Source organism: Opisthocomus hoazin, chromosome 1 (genome assembly GCF_030867145.1).
Source record: "Opisthocomus hoazin isolate bOpiHoa1 chromosome 1, bOpiHoa1.hap1, whole genome shotgun sequence".
Taxonomy (NCBI): Eukaryota; Metazoa; Chordata; class Aves; order Opisthocomiformes; family Opisthocomidae; genus Opisthocomus; species Opisthocomus hoazin.
Window position 1 is genome coordinate 132,939,808 of NC_134414.1, and position 27,463 is coordinate 132,967,270.

The following is a 27,463-nucleotide window of genomic DNA, read 5'->3' on the forward strand; positions in this document are numbered from 1 at the left end:
CCAAACTTCAAATCTGCACAGGGGGAGTGGGGGAGGTAGAAAAGAAAACATGCAAAGGCCTTTTCAAAACCCAAGACCACAAGAAAAAACTTCCTATAAACAAATCAAATGGAAATATTTTTTTAGTTCTATAAACATTTCCCCTTGAAGCCTTCAACCCAAATATTGCATCACTGTGCTAAGACATAAACAAATCTTGCAGTGAAAGAGATGCACACCAACAATAGACTAGCCTGTTTGCCTTGTCCAGGCTGTGAGAAGCGCGAAAAATAAACAAACAGGGCAAAGAGTGACAAGCTGAAGAGAGATGTCTGAGGAGTACTTGTCTGAACATTCGAGGGAGGGAGGACACCTCCCCCCCCAAATTCCACCAATGTTCAATAAGGAAATTCAGCTCCTTCACAGTCCTTAGAAAATCACAGCTCTGGCAGCTCATAGGACACCAGCCAGATCTGTCTTTCAGAAAGTGTGGTAGCTTCTGGTTTTCCCCAAACACATTATTAAAAAAAACATCTTTGACACGAATATGTCTTGGGTAGAGATTTGTTTATTTTTGCGGTGACTGTAATGGTGGTAGCAAGAACTAAACAGGTCAAGCTCTGCTGTGTTTCATACTGATGTCGTGCTTCCCCTACGGGGAGCCCAGCCTCTCGCCCACGGGAAGGTTGTTGTCCTCTGAGTTAGCAGGCTTTCAGCAGGAGGCAGGGGCTTGGGGCCTGGCTTTTGGCTGGTAAAAAACTTTAGAGGTACTCTAGGAGGAAGAATTTGGCACCAGATTAGAAAATGTGAAGTTCCCCACAATAAACACACACCCAAGAAACGGTGGCATAAGGTGATGCTGGGGTCCTCAGGGCTACCGTTTGCTCTATCTTTCCGGGGTATATGTACCCCTGATCTGCCTTTACCCCTCTATTTCTCACATTTTTGGGATGTACCATGACCCTGCAGATGGAGTACCTCAGTGATGGCGCACGAAGAGGCCTGCCTGCAGTCCCTCATCTTGCTTCTGCAGCAGGGAGAGCACTGTCCCTGTGTGTGAAAGGAGAGCTGGACTAGGAGGGGCTGAGGCTGGGGCAGCTGCAGACGAAGGTGAGGGATGGGGTGGTCTGTGCCATGGGATGACTGCACGCGGCAATTTTGGTACTGCTGGGTACCGTGTGTTTAGAGTCACAGTACCATGCCAGGACCAATATTTAGCTCATCCCTCATACAGACACTGCAAGGGCTGCCCAGGATCTCCTGGCTTTGTCTCTCCCACCAAGAGAGAGGTGAGGAGCTGCACAAGTCATTCTGGTGGGAGGGGAATTCACTCTTCTTCCAGATCACGTGAGAGACACTGTAGAAAGGGCCACTAAAAAAAAGCTGCTTAGCAGTTCAGTCTCACGGGAAAGTTTCACAACCAGAAAGCTAACATAACTTGAAACCTCTTGGCCAGATAAACCGGCTCTGTTTTCTGCTGAGATGAAACAGAAATATGATTATGCTTGATCCCTCAGCCAGGGTCATGCTGCTCTGTCAGTGCAGCAAGCAGAAGCAGCTACGATTTCTCTCGTGGCTTAACATCCTCCCTCCGCGAGTCCTCCTGGCGCCGAGCTATGCTATGCGTGGTCCCCACGCTCGGCGATCCCGGCCGAGCTGCCTGCAGCTCTGAGGGGAACAGCCAACCTTCTGAGACCATTTGATCTCTCTAGACTCTTGACAAAAACTTCTCCGTGCGTGCTTTGGTCTTGAGAAAATGACTTCAGGTGCTGCTGCGGGAGCTGATTTACGAGGGGAGGCTGAAAGAATAAAGGGTCTCACACACTTCTCATGTTACATTACATCCATGCTGGTGTGAATTCAGGGGCGTTTATGCCAGGCTAACTGAGGGGCAATTGGGCCCAGACCCAGTGTATCTGTCTGACCAACAAAGAGGATCAAAGACCTGTAAATGTTAAGCAGGGGTGGTCCAAAAATATTAGAATCAGAAGTAATGGGATGAACTATATCAGAGTAAAATTTAAGTTGCAGAGAAGAGATTGCAGCTGACATCCATTCCCTAAGCCGTTGTTCTGCCTTCCACAAGGAGCTTCTAGATATGGCTTACATCAGCCAGGAAAGGGGATTAAATGGTTTTTGGGTTTAGCATGGTCTGGCACGCAGCAGGCAGACTAGATCGTGAGCATTTTGATTGCTGATGGCTTGCAAGTCTTCAGAAGGCCGTCCGCAAGTGGATTACAGCATCCTTCTCCAAATTCCCGCCCATACACTCGTGCCTTGTGCAATATCTAACACATGCAGTCAAATGAAGTGGTGGCAAATAAAAGCAGCTGGCAGAAATGAAAAATGCAGAATTTCAAAGCTTAGCCTGATTTTTATTTGGCTATAACTGCAGGCTGCTTTGTGGTATCACTCCACGAAAGAATCTGTGATTTCTTCTTTCTTCCTTGAAAGGTTAGTTTGTTCTTTGGATTAAAAAAGGATTAGAAACACTAAACTATATGACCTTTTAAAGTTCACCTAACCCTTGTTCTCAAAGACTGTAAATTCCTGAGCACCCTGGGCTTGGTATCAGCTGTGATTCTTTTTTCTAAAAGGAGACCTGGTTCCTGGTTCCTGGTTTTAAAGAAATGACTGGTAGATGCTTTGCTATCCTGCTCTTTAAAACGCAGTAGAAGTGTACATGTGCACAGTCTAACGCGAAGACAAAACAGGGCGTATGGGCACAGAGGCACAGAGCTGTAAGAGCAGCCCTTTCTGCCTTTTACACAGCCTCCAGACTGCAGGAGGCAGGCAGTATTCAGTGGAGACACCATGGAAAAGGGGAGAAGAGAGTACTAGAAAGGATACTGCGGACAGGCAACGCCTAGACAGACTGACCCAAAGGTGAGGGACTTAAAACAATTCAGAAGTCAGTGTCTTCAAGGCTTAACCCCGGAGAGGTGGAGATATTGCTGAGGATGATAAAGGGCCATACTAGGAATAATGAAAGAAAAAAAAAGGGAAATTGCAGGTTGGTGACAATGATGCTTTGGGAGATGCGCGTGTCTAACGAGTGTGGCAAGGCGCAGCCTTGTCTTGGGGCAGTGTCTCCTGCAGGCACCCAGCACTGGGCTAGGCGCTGGGCCATAGCTGGAGAAGGCAGCATTACAGAGGGTGACACTTCTGACATTGCTTGGGAGGTCAGGAATGTCCTCTGGCCAACCAGCTGGCCCCTCTGGGAGAGGGGGGTTATCTCAGGGTGCGTCCTCGGGGGCTGTGGGCTCACACCAGCCCTCCTTTGGCCCCGTGAGCTCTCGGCTGACCCTGGGGCCCCAGGAAGCGTCAGCTCATGCCTGGGGCTGGGGGCTTCTCCGTGGGCTGAGCCCGGAGTGGGACCTGCCAGCGCCGTGGGGGCTTCCCTGCACTCCCCTCGGTGCCCGGCTGTCTCCAGACCCCGGCCACGGGGCTGGGGTGTGGGTTAGCAGATTTTTTCCACGCTGTTTCTCCGGGATCCCTGACAGAGCCCATCAGAGCTGCCTTTTATCAGCGCTGCACGCCTTAGTGAGCCTGTCATGCCTCAGACACAATGTGCTCTGTGCCGGATTAATCCGGCCGGCTTTCATGCTCGGGATGTGGGCGATGGGCAGGGTGGGGGGGCACGGGGGCAGAGGCAGGGCTGGCAGGGGCCCGGGAGACTGGGGATCCCCAACCTTTTCACTTGCTGAAGTTAAGGACTTTTTCGAGGGCTGTTTCAGGGCACAGGGGAAGAAGAAGCCATAGGCAATGAAAAAGAGAGAAGGAAAGGCAACAGGTGTGTGGGAAAGCGGTGAAGGAGGAGAGATTATAGGTAAATAATAGGTGAATAAATGGACTGCAACAAAGGGAGACTGTGATGTAAAAGGAGATCGGCATGCATTAAAATGTAAGCTCCCTTGTTGATAGATGTGACAGAAAGCCGTTTCACATAGGTGTAATTACTCAGGGTCTACACCCCAGCTAAAGGGATCTTTTCAGCCTTCAGCGTTATCCTGGAACACCTTTAAGATACCTCCCCACCTTGACTATTGATGTCTGTAAACCCTCAATAACTTACTTCAGATTAAGGGAAGCAGTAAACACCGTGAAATCCTAAACCCACTGAAGTCTGTACTGATGGGAATAAGACTCCCATTGACTGCTGTAGTATCAGGTTTTTATGTAGGTTCTCCACAGAGAAAAGAAGCGGTTCATCTAACATGAGGAGAAACTAACTGCTTTTTTCCAACAAACCTCTGCAAGCCTGGAAACAGATAGTAGGGGACACAGATTGATAAAGCTACCTAACCCAATACTGCACAGATATCTCACATTCTCTGCTATGATTCCTAGCTGCAGGTGTGCACACACCAAAACCCCCTGATTTTCCATGAGCTGGGGATGTTGCAGACATGTCTGCACACACATAATGTGAATGCATATGCTAACGCATTACCTGTGTTGCATATATACACATATATATCTCCTCAAATTTGAGATTCACTATGATCATTTGAAATTATCCACTCTATCTATTGCACTTTACCCATGAAAGCCCTGTTTTCAGCACCTGCTGCCTCAGTTCCTATCCCCACTTGGAAGGGTGAACCACTTTATAACTTCCTATCCTGTTTATCCACTGCATGTGCGTCCTAACCTTTCCAAATAATTTTCCTCTCAAGGACCTGAACAAGCTTGGCTGCTGCTGAAATGTTACCTTCTCCACAGCAAAGCACAACACCTATTTAATAGCACATAGTAACATTGTCACAGTGAAAGATGACATGCATGGTCTTGTTCTTATGTCCTATCCATCAGGGGAGCATTTCTTACCATTACTTTGAGATGGATTTTGGTGATGAACCCAAAGGCAGGAGGGCATGTACTATCAGCGCTACCTCTTTCTGTTCGCGGCAGGTTCATGGTGCTCTTGTCTCCAGTCTCAGGGCTTCCCACGCCCAGCACTGGCAGTGAGGTGTGTGGTCATGATCACAAATATGGCTGCATTGGCTTTCACTGCATGAGAAGTTTTAAACTGTAGAAGAGTTGTTGCTAAGTTCTGAGGAAGAAAGTCGGATCCTAGGTGGGGGAAAAAGGCTATTTATTTACAGCATTTATCTGAGCTCCTTACTCAAGCGAAAGGTTTTACCCACTGCATTTGATAACTTCCAATGAAAAAAACCTTTTCTTAAAGATGCAGTCCTCCGCTCAAAACCTTGACTGATGATATAAAACACTCTCCAAACACAAGAAGATCTCTCTGACTGCTGATCCCTGAACACTTTAAGACAAGGAAACAAATAGACCCGAACTGGGTCCTCTCATAGACCTGCAAGCTCACTGATTGTCCAAATAATTCATATCAATGAACCCACTACAAACAGATCAGTAGCTCTTTACAACATTCCCTATGGATATGTAGTACAGAGCATAGACACAGCCGTACCCATGCATCACACCTTTTATACCAATATACCTATCCCTGCGCGAAAGGAGAATGATACCTTTATGGGATTACGTTTTTTTTAATACCGTTTTTACCATGTCTGAAATCGGAATTGTACCTTTAAAACCACCCTGTTGCCAACCCTTCTCCAACAGAAGGCAGAGCTAGCACCGGTTCACTGAGATTTACTTTATTTCAGAACACGTATGTTACCCCTCATGTGCAAATGCACGTACATATTTTGAAATAAATCTCAGTAAATGTACAACATTTCTGTCTGACATCAAGGTGAGCTCATCACAACCAAGTCTATGTCCCTGACTTGGACCCTAGTGGTAAAACTAAACTGACATGGAGCTGGTTTAGTTTACACGAGCACAGATTTCCTAATATAGACAGGCCCTATCTCTTGTCCTCCCGTCCCAGCCCCCTCTTTAATTTGGCTTTCGGAGTTTTGATGGCTGAATCACTTCCCCCTTTGTTTCTCTGATTTCTTTCCTAATCTTCTGCTCCTGAAAGATGCTTAGTTCCCGAATCCCTGTACAAATACACTTTTCTTTCTAAGCTTTTCACCAGCCAAACAAGGTTTTATTTGTTTATTTAATTTGACATGCCGAGAGAGAAATGATCCCATTTCCTATGGATTATCGCAGTAACAAATAGCTTTACAAGAGGGTAAACAAAGTAAACCTCATGCTGAAATGCCTTTGAACCAGGGGCTTCCCGTTCACATCCCTTCCTAATGTGAGTTTTTCCCCTCTCCTCCTCACTGCACATGGGATGCCTTTCTGGCTGATTTGGACGGTGGCTGCTGCCCTCAGACCAGCCCGCTGCAGGGGCTCAGCTAATCATGGCCTCCTCATCCTTCCCTTCACCAAACTCACCACAAATTACCCAAAATACAGCCAGACAGCTCTGAACTCAGTCTGCGAAGGAGTGTTTTCTCCACAGCCCAATGCCCCCCCCCACCCGCCCCGCCATCAATTTGCCATTTCTGCAAAGGGTTAGAGGCAGAAAAACCTGGGGGTGAGCCCGGGAGCCTCCACGGAGGTAGGGATGCTGCACTGATTTTTGTTGGGGGTTTTGCTGAACTCAGGTGCCAGGCACGGACACCTGAAAGCATCACTCGGCGCGCACACCTCCCGCAATGTATATTTCTGGAGAAAAATAAACAAAACAGCAAACCCCAGGCCTGAATCTGTGCTAAAATTCAGAAGGACTTGGAGCCAGGGGTGCTGATGAGCTCCCCCCGGGATGACAGACCCCAGCAGTGCGCAGCTCATATATTTTCGGGGCACTTAGGTTTGAGGGCTGGGGCCAAGCCTGCTCCCCCCCGCCCCCAACATCCCTTTCTGTTTATTACTGCTGCCGTAATTGGGAGGCATGTGTGGATGAATTAAACATAGCAGGACGGATGAGAAAACTCTCCCTCTTAGCTGGCTGAATGAGCAAATTTAAGTGAGCCTGTTACCCACTGAGCGCCGTGCCGACATGCCAGGGTCCGGTTTCCTTTGAGCTCGCCCTTTCATGCGGAGTCCCTCCGTGCCCCCCGCCTTGCTCCACACAATATCAAACAGCTGGAGTTTCTGCGGCCCCGAGGAGGAGCCTCTGCATCCAACGGCAGCGGCAGTGGGAATTTCGCTCGGGATTGGAGAGGGATGGGGCCGATCCACACAAGCCGGTAGCTGAGGGTCGGGGGGCTCTGGCACCTCCCGAGGGGCACAGGTCCCCCCCCCAGCTGCAGCCTGTGCCCGGTCAATGCCCACGGCAAAAGCTTCCTTATACCTGAGGGAATGGGGCTGAAGGAGGGCGTTTCAGCTTTCACATTAGCTTGAGCTTCAGCCAGGCCAGTGGCACCCAGAAGTCACTTTTCGTGGGTAGTTTGAAATAAACGGGTGCCAGCCTGGAGCCAGCATCCCCGGCACAGTAACAGGGCAACTGCTGGCTGGCGTGTCCCGGGATGCCGAGGGGACACGGCCGCGCAAACCGGCATCCCGCCTCGTCCCCAAGGCGTTTCTTCCAGCGTTAACAACGGGGGGCAGGTGGGAAGAGCAGAGTACGAAGGGCGCTGCTGCGCCCCGCGTTTCCTCGTCCCTGGGGAAAAACAGGGAATGCAGTCCTGCGGGGGTGCAATCTTTTTTCCCCAGCGTTAAACAAGCCCCAGGGCACATCTTGGCGCAAGGTAGCTCCGACTCTGCTCCGTCGCCTCTTTCTTCCCACCTCTGTAAGCCTAGAACTAGCCAGGGCTAATTCAATTCCTGTTTTAATTTAGGACAGTTTACGACTGCTCTAAATTAGGAAACCACTGTTTTTCAGACGAGGCAGGTGCTAGAGGTCTCGGCACTTGTGGAAATTAGGCCGCTTAGTGAGGTGTCTACATATGGATTTAGCACCCGAGGACTGTGCTAGTGAGCAGCGTAAGGAAAAACTTGGAATCTGGGAAACAGCTCTTTAAAAGATAATTAGACAGCACAGTTAACATTGTGGAGGAAGGAAATTTGTGTTCAACCTGATAAGCCTACCCATTCAAACGCAAGTTGAAGAGCCATCAATACATATGCCCTTGGAACTCAAGAAACCCTGTGGAAAAATCGGTTTTGACGTTTTCAGTACCCCTGTCTTAAAACAAGGAAATAAGAAACCCAAATCCAAATATAAAAAGTCCCAAATCCTTCAAATCATCCTTATGTGTGAGAAATGGGTAATCCAGGAGCATGGACTAGGCAGGAATAATTCTGAAACCTAATGATGACGTGAGGATAAACTTTAACTCTTTTCACCTTCTTCTCTGGCTGAAGGACTTTAGATTTAGAAACCACAGATCACATTCATCTTCTGTGCTCTGTGCACGGCAAAGATGTGGGAAACCTATCCTGACCTTTCAGCGACAGCAGATGTGTTTGAAGCTAGTTTTTGCTGAAGGTTTTTGAAAGATGGAGCATTTTCCTGCGCTCTGGGTAACTTTACATTTTGGGGCATGTATTCATCCTTTGGGGTGGGGGAAGGCAGTGAGCGGGAGCTGGTGTGGTTTAAACCCAGGGACTGGTGTAACCGCTTTTTCTGAAAATTTGTGCCTGAGACACTTTCCCTGAGGGCAAGCACCAGCCAGGAGGGATGGCTGGAAGAAAAGGTCTTTTCTTTGTTGTCTCCATTTTCTCCCCTTCACCTCCAGAGAAGCTACACTTCTTATGGGTTAAGAGCAGGAGCCAGCCACCTTCCTTGAAACCAGCTGTCTAAAATCACGCATACTTCGACTATTTGACCTCCACGGGAAGGGGCTGTCTTCATTTAGTAAAATATTCCCCCTCCGCGCTTTGGGGGAAAACTGCAACTTGAAACAAACGTTTGGGCGCATCTTACTTAACCTGGATGCATGCAAAGTTTTGCCTTTGTCGTAGTCACTTTTCCTCCTTCTTTCACTCCCCGGTTTTTCTTTTAGCTATCTTGATGCCCTGATAGGGATGGTCTGTCCTGGGTCCCTCAACAGCCCGAAGGGGCTGGGAACCCTCTCCTGGAGGGAATGAGCCTGTGGGCGATGCCAGGAGGGCAAAGCACCTCAGCTCGCCTCACCAACACCAGTTATGCCCATGAGGCAGCCAAGCAGACACTTGAACTCCAGCCGTACAAGTGGGGAAACTGAGGCACATATGTGATGGCAGATCTTGCCTCACGCCAGCCTGGAGGAGGGCAGGACCCCGGGCTGGGCAGACCCGTTGCGGTGCTGGGGGACGGTGGCTCCCATGTCCTTCCAGCCGGTGGCTGGCGGCACAGGGACAGCAATACGTATAGACACGGTGCCTTTCCCCAAGGAGCTGGGCAGGTGGTCGGGGCAGTTTTAAGGCAGCTCTCTGGGCCCGGTCCCTCCTCTCCCGAGGTCTGCCCCAAAGCCAGCCCCAGCAGCAGCCCGCTCCGCCGCAACTCACGCCCGCCCCGGGCCCCGCCGCCATCGCAGCCAGGGAGCAGGCGGGATGCCCGCCGCTGAGGGCCGGCGGCTGCCACCCCGCCGTCCCCCCGGGCCCCGGGGAGCCACGGCCCTGCCGCCTCGCACCCCGCCGCCCCGCACCCCCCTCCGCCCGGGCCGAACTTCACGGCCCCACTTCCCCGCCTCCACCTGCCAGGGGGAGCGCGGGGGGGGCCCTGCGGCCTCCTCGGGGCAGGCACCGGCCAGGCGATGCCGGCTGCCGGGGGCAGACGGGGGACCGACCCCCGCAGGGGACGGGGCACGGCCGCCTCCCGGGGTTTGGGGAACGGGATTTACTCCGCGTTTTCTCCTTCCTCTGGCTCCTCCTCTCACTCCCTCCTCCTCAGGGGGAGGGGAAGAGGGAGGCTCTGGGGCAGGAGTAGCCGGAGCAGGGAATTGTTTGGGAGTTCAGTCATCCAAAAGCCGTCTCTCGTATGGAGGGTCTGGCTTCCCGCATCCCGGCGCCTCTTCCCTCCTCCTCCTCCTTCTCCTCCTCCCGCCGCGCCTGAGCTCTGCGCGGCCCCCCATCCCCAGCCCGCAAAAAGAAACACAACCATCACCCCGAAACCAGGGCCCCCCGCCTTCCCCTGCCCCTCCAAAGCAAGCTTTCCCCCCCCTTTTTCTCTCTTTTTTTCGTTTTTATTTTCTCTGTGTGTGTGTGTGTGCTGCGTTCCCCGCAGATCCGGCCTGGAAGTTCCCCGGAGTTAAGCCTCTTTGTTGCTTCCCTTCGTTTCGGGGCATCTTTGTGTTCCCCCCGCCTGCTCCGCCGGAGACCGCGGTGAGTGAAGCGGAGCGGGGCCGGGGCCCGGCGGCTGCGGCGGGGCGCAGGGGCTTCCCCCCACGCCCCTCACCTCGGCCGGCGGTGGAGTTTGGGAGGTCGGCGTGGGGATGCGGGGCGCGGGAGGAGCGGGGCCCCGGGCAGGTGAGGTGCCGAGGGCTCAGCCGTCTCCCCCCGGCTCTTCCTCCCCGCTCAGGCGGCGGTCATGGAGGGCGCGGGGCCGCGGCGCTGCCCGGAGCCTTCCCCAAAGGCTGGGTCCGGCGGCGCGGCGGGGAGGGGGAGAAACCGCGCGAAATAAACCCCGGGGGTCGTCCCCCGCCGCTCCGGCTCTTGTCAAGAAGCCGAGGGGGGCTCGCAGGCGAGAGCCGGCTGCGAAGGCATCTGGGGCTGTGCCCTGCGGCGGGGCTGCCTGCCTGCTGCCGCTGCCGGGAGCGGGGCCGCTGGCCTGCCAGGAGTTTCGGCCTCTACTTGTGGGACCGGAGAGCTTTGTGACCCCGGGGCGAGGGCGGGGAGCGGTCTGGGGTGGGGGGAAGGCCGTGCTCTGCTCGGCGGCGGGGTGCCGGGGGGTTTGTGGGCTGCGGCGGGCCCTTGGGGTGGGGGCTGCGGGGGGGAACCGGCGGTGCCGGGCTCCGGGCCGCGTCCGAGCGAGACTTGGTGGCGTGTTCTGAGGGGGCTGATGCTTGCTTTGAAAAACAACAACAGGCTTTTCCCCGGTACCCCCGGCTGGCGAAGGGTGTTTAGGACAAATCTCGTCTCTCTGGGCGCTTCCCCAGCGAGTTCTGGTACCCCAAGTGTTGTTTCAGTGACACGGTGGGAAAGGCAGCTCAGGTCTCTTAAAGGTGGTGGGTTTTTTTGTCCTTGTTGTAAAGAAACTCTCTTGGCCTCTCTGCAGCGTTATGCAAGTGGGATAGCAGGGATATGCACACTGTGTGCCCGCGTGTAGTTCCCGGCGTGTCTTAAATTGCTTGTTTTTCTTGGTGCCCAGTTCTCTGCATCTCTACATTGCTACCGTGCTGTCTTTTTGATACATTCATTTGCAATTTGCCGTTAAAGTTCCTTTCCCATAGGCTAAAAAACTACCGTAGAAAATAGTAGAAGAATGTGGGTGCTTTGTAAGTGGTATTTTATCTTAGTTTTCTTTTGAAACTAACTGCATCGGCGTGCATATGTTTAGAGGAGGGTTCTTGCGTATTTATGCATACATACATACACGCACATGCTTTTATGTAGTGGGTTGGATATTGAGGTTTATGGCTCCAGGAAGGATTTCAGCAGAAACACTTCATGGGTTTGCAGTGAAGATTTGTTCTGTTTGTTTAAGTAACCTAAAGAGATGAAGGTGAAATAACTTCCCATGCTAACAGGAGTCATCTTGGGATCTTCTGAAGTAAATAGGACAATTAGGGAGAGCTGTGAGCTCCCTACTGGGTGTATGATATTCTCTGACGAGCAATAAATGAGTTTTGTTCCATGTACTTTTCTTAACCCTCTCCTCTAGATACAATTACAGGGACTCATCCAGCATGCACAGTGCAGGTGAGGTCCCAGTAGGTGTTTTCTGTGAGGGTCAAAGTCAGATGCAGAGCAGTCCTCCCTGCTGGTGTAGTTCCCGTGGGGGGAAAAAAGACAGGTTCACCTGAAGGGTGCACAAGGGTCCCGTGCAGATTTGAGAGGCAAATTCAGTTTTCTCCCTCTCTCATGCACATGCACACCTGCAGGACCTTTCTTTGAAGAGATACCCCAGTACAAGTAGCTGAACCCACACGCATCTCTCCTCTGCTTGGCGCAAAGAAGTATTATGGGTGAATGTCTGTGCGACAGACTGGCATGTGAGTCTTACGGGCAGTCTGTATTCCTACAGTCTGGGAAATACCGCTTTTTTGTATCTTGTACTGACACAATACAGAAGCACAGAAGGGAGTCTTAAAGATTGCAAAGTGAAACCCCGTGCCTGGTGTTTGCAGAGGTCTTCCCAGCCCTTTGGGTGTGAGACTCCTGGCTTGCAGTTTTGCTTCATTGAAAGACAGAGGAGTTGTTGCCCAGTCCCCCTCACTCCTTAAAGTTCTGCTCTGTCCTCAAAACTAACAGCAGACAGATCCCTCCGAGCCAAAGTGGCCGCCCCACAGTGCTTTTGGGCTGCTGGTACAGCTCCTTCCAGCTTGCTGGGGCTGGCAGAGTTGGCCCCTTGGGAGCCAGCTGGAGCCTCCTGCAGAGCAAGGAGTGTTGCATGTGGGGCTGTGGAGCCAGCATCCAGCTTTATCCCCATCCTCCCCAGTGATGCAGCAGGGAAACTTCCTTCCCTGAGTTCAGAAAACTAACCCGTTTAGGGCAGGCACAAATTTTTGTAGTTTCTCGTCCTTGTTACTGAGTGACCACATTTGACTGAAACACCACCACATCTGCCTGCCAGTGCTTCCTGGCCTCTTCCTGAATCACAGGTCCTCAGGAGCACAGAAACCTCGCAGTCTGATACCGTGCACAGCAAAAAAAAAGCTCAAAACCTGTTACTTCTTCTGCCCGGGCTGTGGCAGAGAACACGAGTGACAGGCCGGGAAAGACACTGTTCAGATGTGAGCGTGGGTTTGGATGTCGACCTGTTTGGGCTGCGTCCTCAGCCGATCCACATTCCCTGTGTGAGCTTAAAGAATGTTCTCCACAGCCTTGGTTTTCCCGGGCGGAAGATGGAGCTAAACCCTGTGCTGACGGGCTGAGCGCTGTGATGGGGCAGATATTGTCATCTCTGTCGACTCCTGTCAGCCGACTGGTGCCCACCCTCATGTGTCTCGGAGCAGAGCTCAGGTGCACCCAGGAGGACCTGCTCTGCCATGCTGAGCCCTCCCAGGGCTGCCATGGAGCTGGAGAGGCCCCTCTGTACCTCCAAAATCATTCCCTTTTCCCAGGCGAAGATAGGCTGTGTCCCAAAGACCCACTTTGCCAGCATTATGAAGGGGGGGAGCAGTGGCAGGGAAGAGTGTCGGGTTGGTTTGGCCCAGGTTGGCCCACAGGTGAGTTTTCAGAGACCTCAGGCTCGGTTGGTCTCAGTTTAGTCGCTCAGCCCAAAGAAGTTTCATCAGCAGTAGGCCAATGTAACTCCAGGTTAACAAAAGTTTCTTTGGCAGTAGATGATGGTGGCTTGGTCGTTTTAATGCCTGACACCGAGCGCCTCAGAGGTATGAGGCACAATTTCCTTGGGCTCATTTAATGTGCGAAGATGACTTGATGTATTACTGCTGGCATTTTACAGACCAGGGCTTGCAAATCTCTCGGTTTAAACCGTTACCTCCCGGGCTAAGAACTTTGCAGTGCAAAGCCTACGGTTGGGAGGGAATATCCCGCAAGGAAAAAGCTCCCTTGCAAAATCTGTGGAGAGTTCCTGTTTCTGGTTAGACTGAAAACATCCTGAGGGAAAAACCTGCTGCTGTGTGTTTTGGTGCTCCTGTGGTCAGTCTCAGCTGAAGAGGTTGTTACATGTGCCAGTTCCGAGGCCACAGGAACAATTTGAGGAGAATAATGACTGAATTGCAGGTCCTTTGGTGGGACTGAGGGGGATTTCATCTTGCAGCTTTCTCAGTGTTCTTTGGGTAATTGTTCAACAAAAGGTATCGTGAACATCTATTATTTCCTTTCCTGGTATTTGGTTTAGTTCCTCTTGGCCCTGAATCATACGACATTGTTTCTGGTGCTTCGTTGGCTGAACGTGGTGCTTGAAGCCGATTTTCTGGAGGGAATGCTTGCAGGGTAGGAAGCTTTCAAAATTTGCTTCGTATGCGTGTTTGTGCGTAAGAGTTTTTTTAAAATCTACTCTCCACAGGGGCGTGTGCTCCAGCTGTATGAGCGTCCGTGGGAAGCTAAGGCAAAAGGAGTGTGGATGCAGCGGAAGCAAGTCGGCTGAAGAGCTCAGAAAGATATTTGTTGCAGGGGAAAAAAAAATAAGAAAAGCTTGCTGCTTGCACAGTCCCAAAGCTGCCGCAGGCAGCGCAGAGCTTTCTGCGTAAACCGGGAACCACAGATCCCTGCCCTGAGGATGCTGCGTGCTCCTTTTATTAACATGGCCTCTCTTCTTCCCTGCGAGAGGGCAAACAGGGTGGGAGGCTCAGCTGTGCCTGGTGGGGCTGCTGGCAGAGCACCTGGCACGACGCAGGCAGGGTGCCGGAGAGGGGGTCTCAGGGCTGCCGTTGTGTGTCGCAGGAGCTCTGGAGTAAGAGGCAGTGCCAATTTGTTTTGGCTCTGGTGGGATGGATGGAGGGAAATGTGCTTCAGGGAGCGTGTGGGACGTGCTCGAGCTTCTTCGCCCTCCTCGCAGGCAGCATGCCAGCACAGAGGTGAGAGCCAGACTTTACTCTTGCTTTCCACTCGACTGCTCTGGGGGGGCTGCTGCCCTGCGGCTGAAACCCTTCCCTGAGCTCCCCTTGGACGTGAGGATGGCGACTGCACCTTGTGCCCGCGCAGCGGGTCGAAGGCTTGCTGGGCAAAGTCCAAACCACACCACAGCGTGTTGCCCCTGTGAAAACCTGCTGTTGTTGAGTTCGTAGAGGTTTTGGGCTGTGGTGTCCCTATATACGTCTGTGAAAGCCAGATGGTGTTTTGGAAACTGGTCGTTTTTCATGAACTTCTGTGCCTGGTGTAGGCAGTAAGTCTTGCACCCTGAGCACCGTGGTGGCAATGCCGTTTTGGCTCTCCAGGGTCCACTCTGGCAAAGAGATGAGCTAGCAGGTCATACTCTTATGCAGAGCCACAGTCTTGGGGCCCTGCCAAATGCAGGGATGTGCTCACTGGTTGCAATGTCAGCGAGCCTGAACAAGCTTGTGTATCTAAAGACTGTGCATCAGGCCTTTCTGCTGTTCTTTAAATCATAGAAGTGGAGAGGAAAAGGGTGCAAAGATCCTTGCCAGAACTGTGTTGTCAACTTTCAAATACCAAAGTGATGTGGCTTTTTATTTTTCTCCTAACTAACAATAGGATGTGTTAGGCAGAGCCCTGTGACTCAATATGCTGAGCTTAGTGTGGTTAGGAAAGCTTGTGGTGATAGGAACCCACTGTGGTAGCCCTTGAGAAGTAAACCTCAAATGTGGATACGCTGGCCTGGAATACAGCATTTATGTGCAAAATGCAGCTTCTTCTGATACTGTCACCATGATTTATTCTGGTACTTTTAGGTAGAGCAGCCACCTCGCTGGGTAATGCTAGTGTTTCAGGGCGCAAGCCTGGGATATGAGGAGGGCTGGGTTTGTTCTCCTCTGCACCACAGGTTTGCCTCCAGGTTGGGGCAGGTTGCTCTTTGCCTCGGCTCTCCACCTGCAAAACCTGTGCGTGGCACCTCCCTGCCTCCTGGTGGTATTGAGGATGGGTCTGCTGGAGGTCTAGAGAGACCATGGGTTTGTTGGGCTCTTGGAAGAGGACTGTGGTTGGTTTCTGCAGAGAGCCTTCTGCGGCTTCAGCATCCCAGTGGGAGGCTCCTGCGGTTGCCACTGGGGACATCCGCCTGTGTGTGCTGGGTGGGTGTGGGCTCTGCGGGGGCTGCGCGATGCTTTCGGTTTGGAGGGTAGGCTGGGCGTGCGGCTGTAGAGGAGCCCCTCTCTGAGCGTGGCCCTTGGGGAGTCTGGCGTAGGTAGCAGCGCTGCAGCTGCAGCAAATTTATGGCTCCAGCCAGTGGTGGTACAGAGAGGCCATTGTAATCCTATGTACTGTACAGTGTACATCTCAACAGGCAAAGTGGCTCCTGGGTTGGGGTGGTATTTTTTTCTCTCCCTCCTCCTCTCCATCCCTTCACGTCTAGCTTTATGAAGTTCCTCCCCTTAAATTGCAAATTTGGCCTTATCTTCAAAGAAGCCCTGTGGTGCCAAGCTTTTAAAGGTAGGGAGGAGGCGAGAGCAAAAACATCATATCCATTAACAGCCCGGTTGCCAGAGAAAATGTTTTTTAAAACAAAATCTGAAACTTTAGTGTTTGAGATCCAAAGCTGAGATTGAATACAAGTATGGGCCTTGTCCCCGGAGAGTCGCAGCTTTGGGAATACGCTGGCAGAGACCATGGAGCGAGGATTCTTGTGCATGCACGCACACAAATAGACAATTATTTGGAAGCCAATAGAATTCTGGATGCTGAATAATAATTTACTTCATCTAGTGCCTTCTGTCCCAAGTTGCTCCCTGCGCTGGAGCTGGCATGGAGAGCGTTCCCGTTGCTCCAGCCCTCGGCTGGATGGCAGTCCCCTCTGGGGCGGGAAGGTGGTGCTCGCTTGCACGTTCCTTGGCCGTGGGTGGTAAAAAGGACTAGCTGGCCCTGCTTCTTTAGAGCCTGCCGCTGTCAGTGAGAGATTCCTTTGGGCCTCCGGAATGGTGATGGGAATGTGATTTTTTAAATTTTTTTTCCCCCCAGAAGAAAGCTGCTTGTTTAACAAACCCAAGCAGTGTCAGATTGAAGGGGTGGATTTGAGTCCCAGTGTTAAGAGATGTTTTCAAAAGCATGCTGGGTGGGATTTTTCAGAAACACCTGGGGTGACTTTAATGATGTGGTGGAGAGTCAATGAGACTTGTGCATTGAGAGACCAGACAGCTCTCCCCTTGCTTTTAAGTACAAGGTCACGCTTGGCGGGTTTGTGGGATGGTCCCACTGTCACCTGTGTAGCAGCTGCCCAGGTTAGTTGCAGCCACCTACTCCTGCATGGAAGTGGACTCTTTATTTTAAAAGTGGCTGTTGGGCACATCTTGGCTTGCAAGCTGGTGAAGTGCAGCTTCTAAGCCAGAGCCATCTGGGCAGAAGGAGAGCACGATGGCCCAATTACCCAGCAATGATGGGGTCTGAATCCATTGAGGAGCATCCTGTCACTGACTCCTTCTGGGGCTTTGTGGCATGGCCAGACAGACCACAGCAGAGCTGTGGGATGCTGGCAGGAGGAGGACTTGACATATACTAGCTTTTGAGTCCCTATGGGGACTTCCCTAACCCTCAGCTGTCCAGGCAGGGTATCTGGCTTGCAGGTATCAGCCACCTTTGGAACTGGAGGCTTGTAGGGTGAGACAGGGCTGTGAAAAGCTGGAGCACGGATGGAGGGCTCCTCAGAGAGGCATGCCAGATGCTCTGGATGTGTCCGTCATCACGGTTCCATCACACTGATGTTGCTCTGGGAGTGTGTGGGGCTAGCCTGAAGGGAAAAGGTCTTTGCTTCCCAGCAGCTGAGGAGCAGAGATTGCATGCCAACTTGTGCCTGAACACTTCCATAATGCTGTAGAGAAAAAGTCCAAGGCAGTGCAAGGGCTAGTTGCTTTTGAGGACCTTGCTGCTCTGGGTCCCTGAGCTGCCGTGAATGTTGCAAGAGTAGTTTAGCAGATTGGCACCCCAGCTCCAGGCCCTGCCAGAGATGGCTGCCCATACAGCGAAGAGGGAAAGGTCTCGGGATTGTGGTCAACTGTGCTCGGTGACGGATGCTGAGGAAGGGAGGTCAGTGCCAATGTATGGAGCTGGAGCCTGGGTGTGTGTTTGCTGACCCTGCTCACCTCCCTACCTCCTGCTTGGCAGGGAGGTGAGCAGCCAGTTTGGGGAAGCGTTGGGGAAGAGCAGTACAGTTTACATGGCTACAGCAAGACAAGACAGCCCTGCACCTCATAGGACAGGCACCAGTCTATTGGCGAGAGCTGGCTGTACTTACCTGGTACACAGATATGCAATACGAGCTGTGGGATCCTGCCAGTTGCGTCAGGAAGCTTGTTGTCTTTTATGGGAGCAAGGTTCAGCTATTTATAGAATCCTAAAATCATAGGTTGGAAAAGACCTCTAAGATAATGAAGTCCAACCGTCAACCCAACGTCACCATGCCTACTAAACCATACCCTGAAGTGTCAAATCTACACGTTTTTTGAACACCTCCAGGGATGTGACTCAGCCACCTCCCTGGACAGCCTGTTCCCATGCCTGACCACTCTTTCAGTAAAGACATTTTTCCTAATAGCTGATCTAAACCTCCCCTGATGCAACTTGAGGCCATTGCCTCTCATGCTATCGCTAGTTACCTGGGGGAAGGGACCAACCTCACTACAACCGCCTTGCAGGTAGTTCAGGTAGTTGTAGAGAGCGAGAAGGTCTCCCCTCAGCCTCCTCTTCTGCAGACTAAACAGCCCCAGTTCCCTCAACCCGTTTACATCATGTAGCAAGTTAGGCAGGAGCTTACTTGCTAAATGTATGATTGTCCAGTTTTCTCTCACGGTTGCCTGGACTGCAGATTTGGGGAGGAGGGAAAAGGAACACAAAGAGAACAACATCAAGAGCAAAGTGGCAAGTCGTGTTTATCACTGATGCCTGACTTGCACTCTACCCTGTAATCTGTCCCCCTGGGATAGCTTCGGACATCCCTAACCTCTGAGCCACTTCAAAGAACCACCTTTAAAAAAATTTCCCAAACTAGTGACCAAGCAAACAAGCAAAAATTTCAGCAGCCACAAAAATGTGAGCATAACCCAGTTTTGCATAGCTCCAGCATTGAAGATAAGTAGAGGTTTCTTAACATTGACTCTCTGGATGAAGGCCTGAGAAAGCCCTGCCACGCCATCTTTCCCCTTCACCATATTCCAAAACCTAAATTATTATTTGTATTACAGTTGTGTATTACAGGTTTTAACCACGGCTGGGACCCATGCTAGCTTGTAATGGGAGGTGGTTCCTACATCCCCATTCAAAACAGCAAGACAAATGCAGAACAGGAGGTAAAAATAGAGCATGAAAAAGGACACGTGTGCCTTGGAGTGACTCAGCAGGTCAGGACTGGAGCTTAGCATCGACCTCATGTTGCCTGATACCCAGTCCTGTGCTCCATCCTCCACTTTGCCCTGCTCTTCAGGAGAGCAGGTCAAAGTCGAGCATCGCTAGGGCTTGACTGAGAGTTGTCTGTCCTGAAGCTGAGGTTGTCCACTGCAGACTCTCATCTTCGTTATCCCTCAGCTCGCATCAGTCAATGAAGAGTGATGTGGCTTCCTGTGCTCCAGTAAGTGGTTGCCCAAATGGGGCACTGGGCGGTGCAGGTGTTGTTGGCAGCATCTTGCCGCTGTGGCATGCCTTGCATCGGGGCAGGCAGCCAGTCTCGTGGAGCTGAAACTCCTGCCCATCTTCAGAAGGCAAAAGAGCAGGAGGGCTCCTGGGGTGCTGGCGGAGAGGCAGGTGGAAAGCAAGAGCGCGTGGCTGAAGGGGAAGGAAAGGAGCCAGTTATGACTTCAGTTCTTTCCTGTCAGCTAGTTTTCAATTGTGGCATCGTGCTTTGAAAGGTAGCTGGGAGAGCACAAAGCCAGTTTAATAAAAGTGTTTTGCTTGCAGCATGCAATCTCAAGTAAAATGATCTTGTTACATAAATATTGAGTGCCTTCTTTCTCAGGGGGTCTGGGCCTGTGCTCCTCCTGCTCTGGAGGCACTAGCTTTGACTCCACAAGCCAAGGATAAGCTCTGACAGATCCTGCTAAGACCAGGTCCGTGGCTTGAGACGTTACTGACCACTCCCTGGTCAGCACAGGGGTACCGTAGGCTGTAGGGAGGTGCAGGAAGAGGAATGAGCAGCAGTAGGGTTACAAGGGGCTGCTTGTCCTGAGAACTGCAGGCCATGTCGAGCGTGTGGCTGGGGACATGCAGGGATACCCAAACACTAACCAGACCCCTGCAGGCACTGGTGGCCCAGGATGGAGCAGCTGTGTGGATACCAGTGGCAGGACAGGAGCAAAACCTAGCTTGGTGGGGGTAGCTGGGAACTATCTCTTAAGGGGAGTAGGATTGATTCAGTGAAACCTGGGCAGGTTCCTTCACCGCTCCTTTCCTGTCTGACTTACAGCACTGTTTTGGGGAGCAGGTGGGGATGCATATAAATCCACTTCTGGCACCTGTTTGTTTGCAAAAAGCTGTGGGCAAACTCTCCTGGGGGGCTGCTCATGGCTGTGCCCTACTGCCGTCTGAAGAACAGCCTGAATTGCAGTCAGAGGCTTTTTGCTTAGAGGAATGCTTTGAAAAGTATTGTTTTGAACAGCACTATGTTGCCAAGGGCTCATTGTGGCTGTATGAAGAGATGACTCCTTGCTCTGTTCTGCAGGGAGAGGAGCCTATCTGAAGCAGGACTCCTCAGTTTTCAAAATGGGTTTGATCTGCTCTCTGCAAGCTAAATAATTTAATTACAGAGAGATCTTAGATGAAGTGTTTGGGTCCTTAACAGTTTCTCCTTAGCTCAGTCAGTGTCTTGGGAGTGGAAGAGTGGTGGGAGAAGCCAGACAGGTGCATGGTTTTTCTTCTTGTTGGTCCCAGGTCACTCCTTGAGCATGAAGGACTGCAAGGAGGCACCAACGTAGCTGTTGCCTTATTTCTGTCCAGGTGAATTAGGTGGGGCATGGGATGGAGAAGGTGACAAAAAATGTGCTTGCGCCGCCCATCTCTCCTCATGCTTAGAGAAAACAATATTTTCCTCGCTCCTGGCACACACATCCCTCTCCGTTTTGCCGGGTGGCTTTTTTTCCTCCGCCGCCGCAGTGGCGGGGAGAACGGGCTTGCGGCTGGGGCTGCGAGCGTGCCCCTGCTCCTCGCCTGTGTGCTGCTTCCCAAAGGGCATGGGGGCCGCTGCCAGCCCCTCGCACTCCCCTTTCTCCCCGTTTGCTGTCTTTAATTTCCCCTCCTCTGCCCGAGGTCCCTGTGCCGCCAACAACAGTTGCCAGGGCTGAGAAAGGCTTGTTGGGCTGTGTCCCGCCTGCCCCTGTCCTTACTTGTTTTGGGGGAGGTTGATAAGGAACAACTCGCGGTGCCTCCCCAGGCACCGGCATGCTGCTGGAGAGGTGCTCGACCAGGGGTGAGCACGGGCCACCGGCGTGTCGGAGCGGGTCCGGGGAGCCCATGCCCGGGCAGGGTGGCTGCCTGCAGTTGCAGGCAGGGCTGCTGCCTTCCCAGAGTTTATTCTGGAGAAATGCCGTCCTTGAAAGGAGACACACGTCCCTCCTGCCCTTCTTTCCCTGCAGCTGGTGGCTTGGGGCTCGGGGGTTCAAAGGCAGGGTTTTCAAGGCTCTGCCAACGTTTCCCATCTCAGGGCGTTTTGCAAACTGGGAAGGGTTTGTGTTGACCTGTCTCCTGACAGGCAGATGGAGAAACAGCTCAGTGGGGCCAGTGGACGTGGCACGCACCGAGGTGCCAGCATCTGCAAGGGGCATATAGGCAACAGGCCAAAAAACCTCAGCAGGCTGTTAATGAGCCAACACTGCTAATGAGCTTTGTCTGGGAGCCTGCCACCTGGGGCTTCCAGAGATTTCTGCTGAAGAAACAGATAAGTAAAAGCTGGTGGTGGATTAGAGCTGGGAAGGCAGAACCTAAAATAAAGGTCTTTAGAAAGGCGCATCTGGGGTGGACCTCAAGAGATTGCCATAGCCAGAGGCTTCTTACATGTTGTGTTTGAAGGTCTCCTTAACTACTTGGGGGCTGCAAAAAAAAGAATCATTTTCCATGTAAAACTTTTGTACTCAATAGGTAAGACCAGCAGAGGTTTCTCCATGGCTTTCACAGCAGGGGCTCTCTGGAGGCTTTGCTGAGGTCCAGAGCTCTGGAGGCTGCAATGGATGTGTTCCCCTCTTGCACGGGGAAGGGTGCGCCTGGCAGATGTTTGTTATCAGCAAAGCAGGGGAACAGACAAACTTCAGCTGGCAAGTAATGCGGAGCAAAATTATCGTTGTTTCCCTGTTGGGCTTGCAGAGGGAATTCTGGAAGCTGCTTTTTGTCCCATTGTTACAGTTTATATTTATATAGCTTATCTCTTTCATGAGGGACTATTAAATCCAGCAGCATGTTGTGGATGTGACTATATGCGAACAGCTTGCTTTACCCATCCTAAGGCAGAGTGTGCCAGCTGCACAGCTGGTTTTAAAATTCTGGAGCAGCATTTCCTCAAAACTGAGGAGTGCTTTTCATCCTGAAAGAGTGTATGGTATTTTCTAATTTATGAAATGGTCAATTATTTCCCTATTGGTATTTCTGAGATTTTATTTCCTGTATGAGCTGAGTTTTCCCACTTGCTACAGGGAGGGGGGAAGACCTCATTCCCTTCCACTTCTCATATTGTATGTGTGGTTTGTACCAAGTGACAGTATTTAACATAATTTAGAAGGCAGGTACTGACTGAGCTGGTCTACAGATGACTTTGCACTGAGTAGTGAAAGTTTTTTCTAGGGGTATTTGGTGCTGTGGGACAGTCACAGACTTGTCTTCTCAAAGAAAGCGTTGACAGTCTCTGTAAGCAATTAGAGATAAATGTCCTTGAGGCAGAGGATGTCTTTTTGTTGTAGTTTTGTGGAGTACCTAATACTGAGGTCTTAAAGGAGCCTCCGTAAACTAAGAGAATCAAATACTCCGTATGTTCCTTTACTGGACAGTAGTGTAAGGATCTGTGGAAGATCCAGAGAGTTTTAAATATTTTTTCTGGCAGACAAGTGAGCGAATGTCCGAGGTTTGCTGTGTCCTTCCAGACCACTACTGGGTGAGTCTTCAGAGAGGGTGGTCAGATCTTTTCTGTGAAACACCTACTAATGCCTCTCAAGCAAAGGTGACTTTTTTTCATTAAAACGGCTTTCTAAATTGATAAAGTAATTCATAGCACAAAATCATCTTAGTCCTTTTTGACAGAGGAAGAAGTAGACTTCTTGGCTTAGGCCATTGCTGGGGCTTTCAAGAATTTCTTGGGCTGAACAGTATAGGCTAATAGATGGAGAGTAGATTCTCTTCTGTTCTGCTTCTCCTGTTGTCACCCCCCAAGGCCCAGGGGCTGGTGTGGCCACTTCTTCCTGGTCTCTGCTGTGTACAGTTGTCTCCAAAAATGGCTAAACTTGTATAAAACAAGGACTGGTTTTGGGGGTTGGGTTTTTTGGTTGGGTTTTTCCTTCCCCTGTTCTAGGACAGGCACTGACTGCAGTCATGTATTTGTTTTTCTCCCTTACTTCCAAATGCAGTCATATAACAATAGCCTGGAAAAAAAAGTACTGGAAGCGATTTGGTCGTGAATTTGTTTCCATTTTTGGGCTACAAGGAACGGGTTAGCATTTGGGTGAGGAGGCTGGGAGCTCCAAGCCATCTCTTCCAGGGTTGAAGGGGGTTTAAGTGGGCACCATCCTGGTAAAATGAGAAGTACTATAGAAAGGCAGCCTTTTGGGGGCAAGCACTTCCATTGCTCCGTGTGCAGAGCCTCACACTTGTGGCCCCTTGTCTTAGCTGGCCCCAAGATGTTATTTGCTATTTACGTAATAGTAAAGTCTTGTGTACAGATGCTGCTGAACAGGCTTTGTCTGCCACTGGCAGACAAGGACAGGCTTGGAGAGAAATGCTGCATCCCCTGTCAGGCTTCTTCAGAAGTGGGTGTCCGTTTGCTTTCCTTAACAGATTGCTGGAAGAAGGTGGTGGTGTTGTCTGTCTTATTTATGTAGGATGTCATGACAGAGGGTGATTTTGAGTGGCATCCACAGCTGTAGAAAGTGATTGCTTTCTAAACCAAGTTGACTGCGATGGAGGCATGGGAGCTGATGAGATGTGGGATGACCTGCAAAAGAGGAAAACTGATCAGAGTACCAGTTGGCTATGTTCTCTCTCCTGAGGAGCAGGAAAAGAACTATGTTGCGGACAGAGTTGGGAGATGCGTTTTTAGTGTCTGGATCTTTGGGCCTTGGGAAGTGGTATCACCATTTACAAGAAAAAGAGGAGGTCATCAGGTGGGACAAAAATGAGTGTGTGATTGCTGCACTCATCAGTAGAGTGCTTGGTTGTTAAAAATCTCAAACAGTGCAGGCAGTGAAATCTCAAAATTTTCTCCATGGTTCAATGGATTTGGTCCTTAGAGGAGAGAAAGCAAAAGCAAGTGGAGCTTAGGCATACTGGAGAGAGAATACCATCTGATAAAGGCTAGACCAGTAGGTAAAGTTTTCAAATAGCAGGAAATTTCCTTAAAGCATTTATTTATTTATGGCCTGTCCGAAAAATTTTCGACCAGCTGTGTTTAAAAATACAACAGTAATGAGATACTTCAAAAAGGAGTTAATCTGTCCCTCTGTCTGACACGCTGCAGGGCGCCGGCTGTAGCACGGGCGAGCCCTGGGGGCACTGAGCCCTGGGGACCCACAGTACCGTAGCCCTGCAGCCGGAGTCGCACCTTGGGCAGCCGAATCTCGGAGGGAAGCACCGGCCTGCGGCAGGTCATGGGGATGCTGGGGGGTGCTGGAGGGGCGGCCCTTTGGCCATCCTACCGGGGCAGCAGGTTCAGCCTGCCCAGCTCTTCAGGGCTCCCCAAATCTCCCCAGCTCCCGCAGCCGCTTGTCCTCGGGGCTGCAAGACTCAATTTTGTCTGTGCTGCTGGGAGGGCTTGAACTGTCTCCGACACCCCCGACGGGGAAATGCTGGAAGGAGGAGGAGGGGACTGCAAGGGCTTTTGTACTGAGGGAGCGAGAAGCGTCCTCGGCGCGTCCCTGATTCAGCTATTATGGACTCTCCAAATTGGGCTGGGTTTTTGTTTTGCTGTTAAATGCTTCTTTAACCAATGTGATTTTTTAAATTTTTTTTTTTTTTTTTTTGGGTGGAGGGTGTCTCTTTGGGAGGCAGAGCCCATCTGGGGCTCTTCATTTGGCCCACCCGCCTTATCCACAGAGCATGCGTGAGCCTTCTCCTTCGGGCTCGTCTCCTCTAGGATCCCCTACAGCTTTGCAATGGCCAGGCCTTTGTGTTTGGTAGCAAAGGCGGAAAGGCCAGCAAGGGCAGGCCAGCTGTGCTGTGTCCTCCAGCCCTCTGCCAACAGGGGCTCAGTGTGGGGTGGGGGAACGCTGGGAGCCAGGCCACCGCTGTGAAAGTGATGAAAAATGTAGGTGGTGGCTGGCAGAAAACTGTCTTGATGAAGAAGAGGCCTCTTCTGATGATGGCAGGGTGGCACGTGGTGGACTGGAAAGCTGAAGGTTTGGTCCTAGGTGGAGGATTGTGTGAAGCCTCGTTTCCTCAGGGCCTCCTGGTTTCAGCTTCAAGATGGCATGTCACGAGAGAACCACTGGTAGCTAATCAAGATTCAATTTTAATGACTTCCCTCTACTCTCTCTGCTTCCTCTCCCCCTGCCCCACACATGCCTTTTTCTATATTTTTTTCATGCGTTTCTTTTTGGCAGGAGTTGAAACGCAAGAAGCATTTGGACCAAGATGAAACCAGTGGAGGAGTGTGTTGGGCAGTGCAGTGCTTTGTTCTGAGTTCAGGGGGAGAAGAGGGGGAAGTGAAGGGGGACGGGATGTCATTTCCCAGATGGGGACCCTGCCAGAGATGTTCTTGCTTCAGAAAGCAAGCAGTGATTTTTGATGTTATACCAGATTTAACCCTTTGTCATCCCACTTCTGTGCAGGGAAACACCAAAGTCCAGGACCTAAAATGGGGCTGCATTCTGTTACGTGGCCTAGGTGACCTGAATGGTCTCAAGCCAAAGTCTGCAGTTGTGACTAAATGCTGATGACAGTCCTAGGTTCTTGTTGGAAACCGTAATGAGTGGAGGAGAAATCTGCGCTTGTTTGCCAGTGAGGGTCCAGAACTAGTGCAGTAGCCGTTTGAAAAACAAAGTCAGCATGTTTCTTACAGGGGGTTGGGACCGCTGTGCTGTTACCTGCCATGCCAGAAGCACCTGGTGGGATCTGGGACACTGCTGAACCCCACTTCAGCTGTTCCTGTCAGGGGACAGGGCATACTTTTGCCTCGTGATGTGCAAGATGCTTGGGAAACACCTTGTCCTCCAGCCAAAGGAGCCCTGTGCTGCTGGGACTGGGGCAGCAGCAAGCCCTGGCCCCAGGTAGCTCATGGTTGTGCTGGGGACCACTGGGAGGTCGCAGCACTGGTTCCTTCTCTCTGTTTTCAGCCAGTCTTCTGTGCAAGAAATTTGTGTTATTGGAAGATATGGGGGGTGGATAACCTCCATAGGCATGTATTGCTATATTTGTGACTGCTTTGGGCCATAAATATTGCATGGTGCGTAGGCTGCTGATTTAATTGCCCCAGGGCTGTTGCACAGTAGCAGACTGAGGATGTGAGGATGCAGGAGGGGAGTAGAGAAGGGAGAGTTAAAGCAGCTGTATCTCTTCATTAAGATGTTTTCCAGGTTGTGAATACTTTTAATACTTGTGTCAGAACTCCAGAAGAGGTCATGCACCTCCTGATTAAAAAAACCTTAGGGCTTGATCTATGGTACTGGGCTTTTTGGTAGTATGGAGATCCAGCCTCTCCGTTCTGGATGGGGTTCTCCTGCGAAGACCATCCTCTTCCCTCAGAGCTGGAGAGGACCAATGCTGTATGCATAAAATGCATAAAGTCCCTTTGTGTAAACCCACGCAGAGTCACTATTCACAGCAACTAAACCTACAAGCCTCTTCTGCTTTCTGGCCTTGATTTTTTGCAGTCCCTTTTGTCCATCTAGGGGTATAACAGCTTTCCTAATCCCCCCATGGACCTCCTGAAGATAAATACAATCTTCAGCTCCAAAGAATGTGTCATTAACTTTGGGCTGGAGACCACAAACTTCCTCTTCCCAGCAGCTTTGGCTGCAGCGTGTGAATTTTTGATCACTTGCACAGAGAGCAGCTGACCACAAACATGCTGAGGGGTGGTTATTAGCAGCACCACTGTGGGTGCATCAGTGGCCGGTGACTAACAGAGAAGTGGCGCATCCAGTGCTGGCCTGGAAATGTGCCTTGTGTCTTGCACACTTCTTTCTAGACAGTCGAGAGAGGTCTGGTCTGTAAGAAGTGAATGTAACACCACTCTGGTGTCACCCATCGGGATGAGGTGGGGGAGAACAGGGGTGTGCGCGCAGAAGATGTGTGTGCATGGTCACCTGCAGTGGGTTTCAGCTTTATTTTTCAACAAGTGCAATCTTGAATGCTTTCCCAGAAAGGTCAGTAGACCTGGTTGGAAATTTCATGTGCACAACTTACTGCACAGCGTGTCTGAACTTGCATATTTTTCATCCATTTCCTTGGACCCCTGCAGTCATCCACGTACCCCCTTCTGCAGTCTTGCGAACCATGGGTGGGAAGCACTGATCAACGGATAGGTGCTTGGGTGGGAAGCAGAGGACTAACGTTTCCATCCCTTGCTCCACTGCTGACTGTGTGACAAAAAGAAGTTTCCTTTGCCTCTTGGAGGTCCCCTTTCCTCCTGTCTGCTGGCTTCAGCCAACTTAAAGAAAAAGCTTGGAGAGTGGTCGTGGCCATTGCAGCCTTGCTCAATGCAAGCGACCACCCTTGCTTTCGGGGCCGGGATCGGCTGACCTGCCCTTAGATCTGTAGCGTGTTTGGC

General features: G+C 51.2%; 1 protein-coding gene across 1 annotated transcript in view; it reads left to right on the forward strand.

Moving 5' to 3' along the window:
* The first annotated feature begins 9,802 nt into the window (after positions 1 to 9,802).
* BOC (BOC cell adhesion associated, oncogene regulated) overlaps positions 9,803 to 27,463 on the forward strand; it is a 57,481-nt gene continuing 39,820 nt past the window's right edge. Inside the window, exon 1 of the mRNA XM_075412720.1 lies at positions 9,803 to 10,161. The gene's annotated coding sequence lies outside the window, so the exon portion shown is untranslated. The remainder of the gene's footprint in view (positions 10,162 to 27,463) is intronic.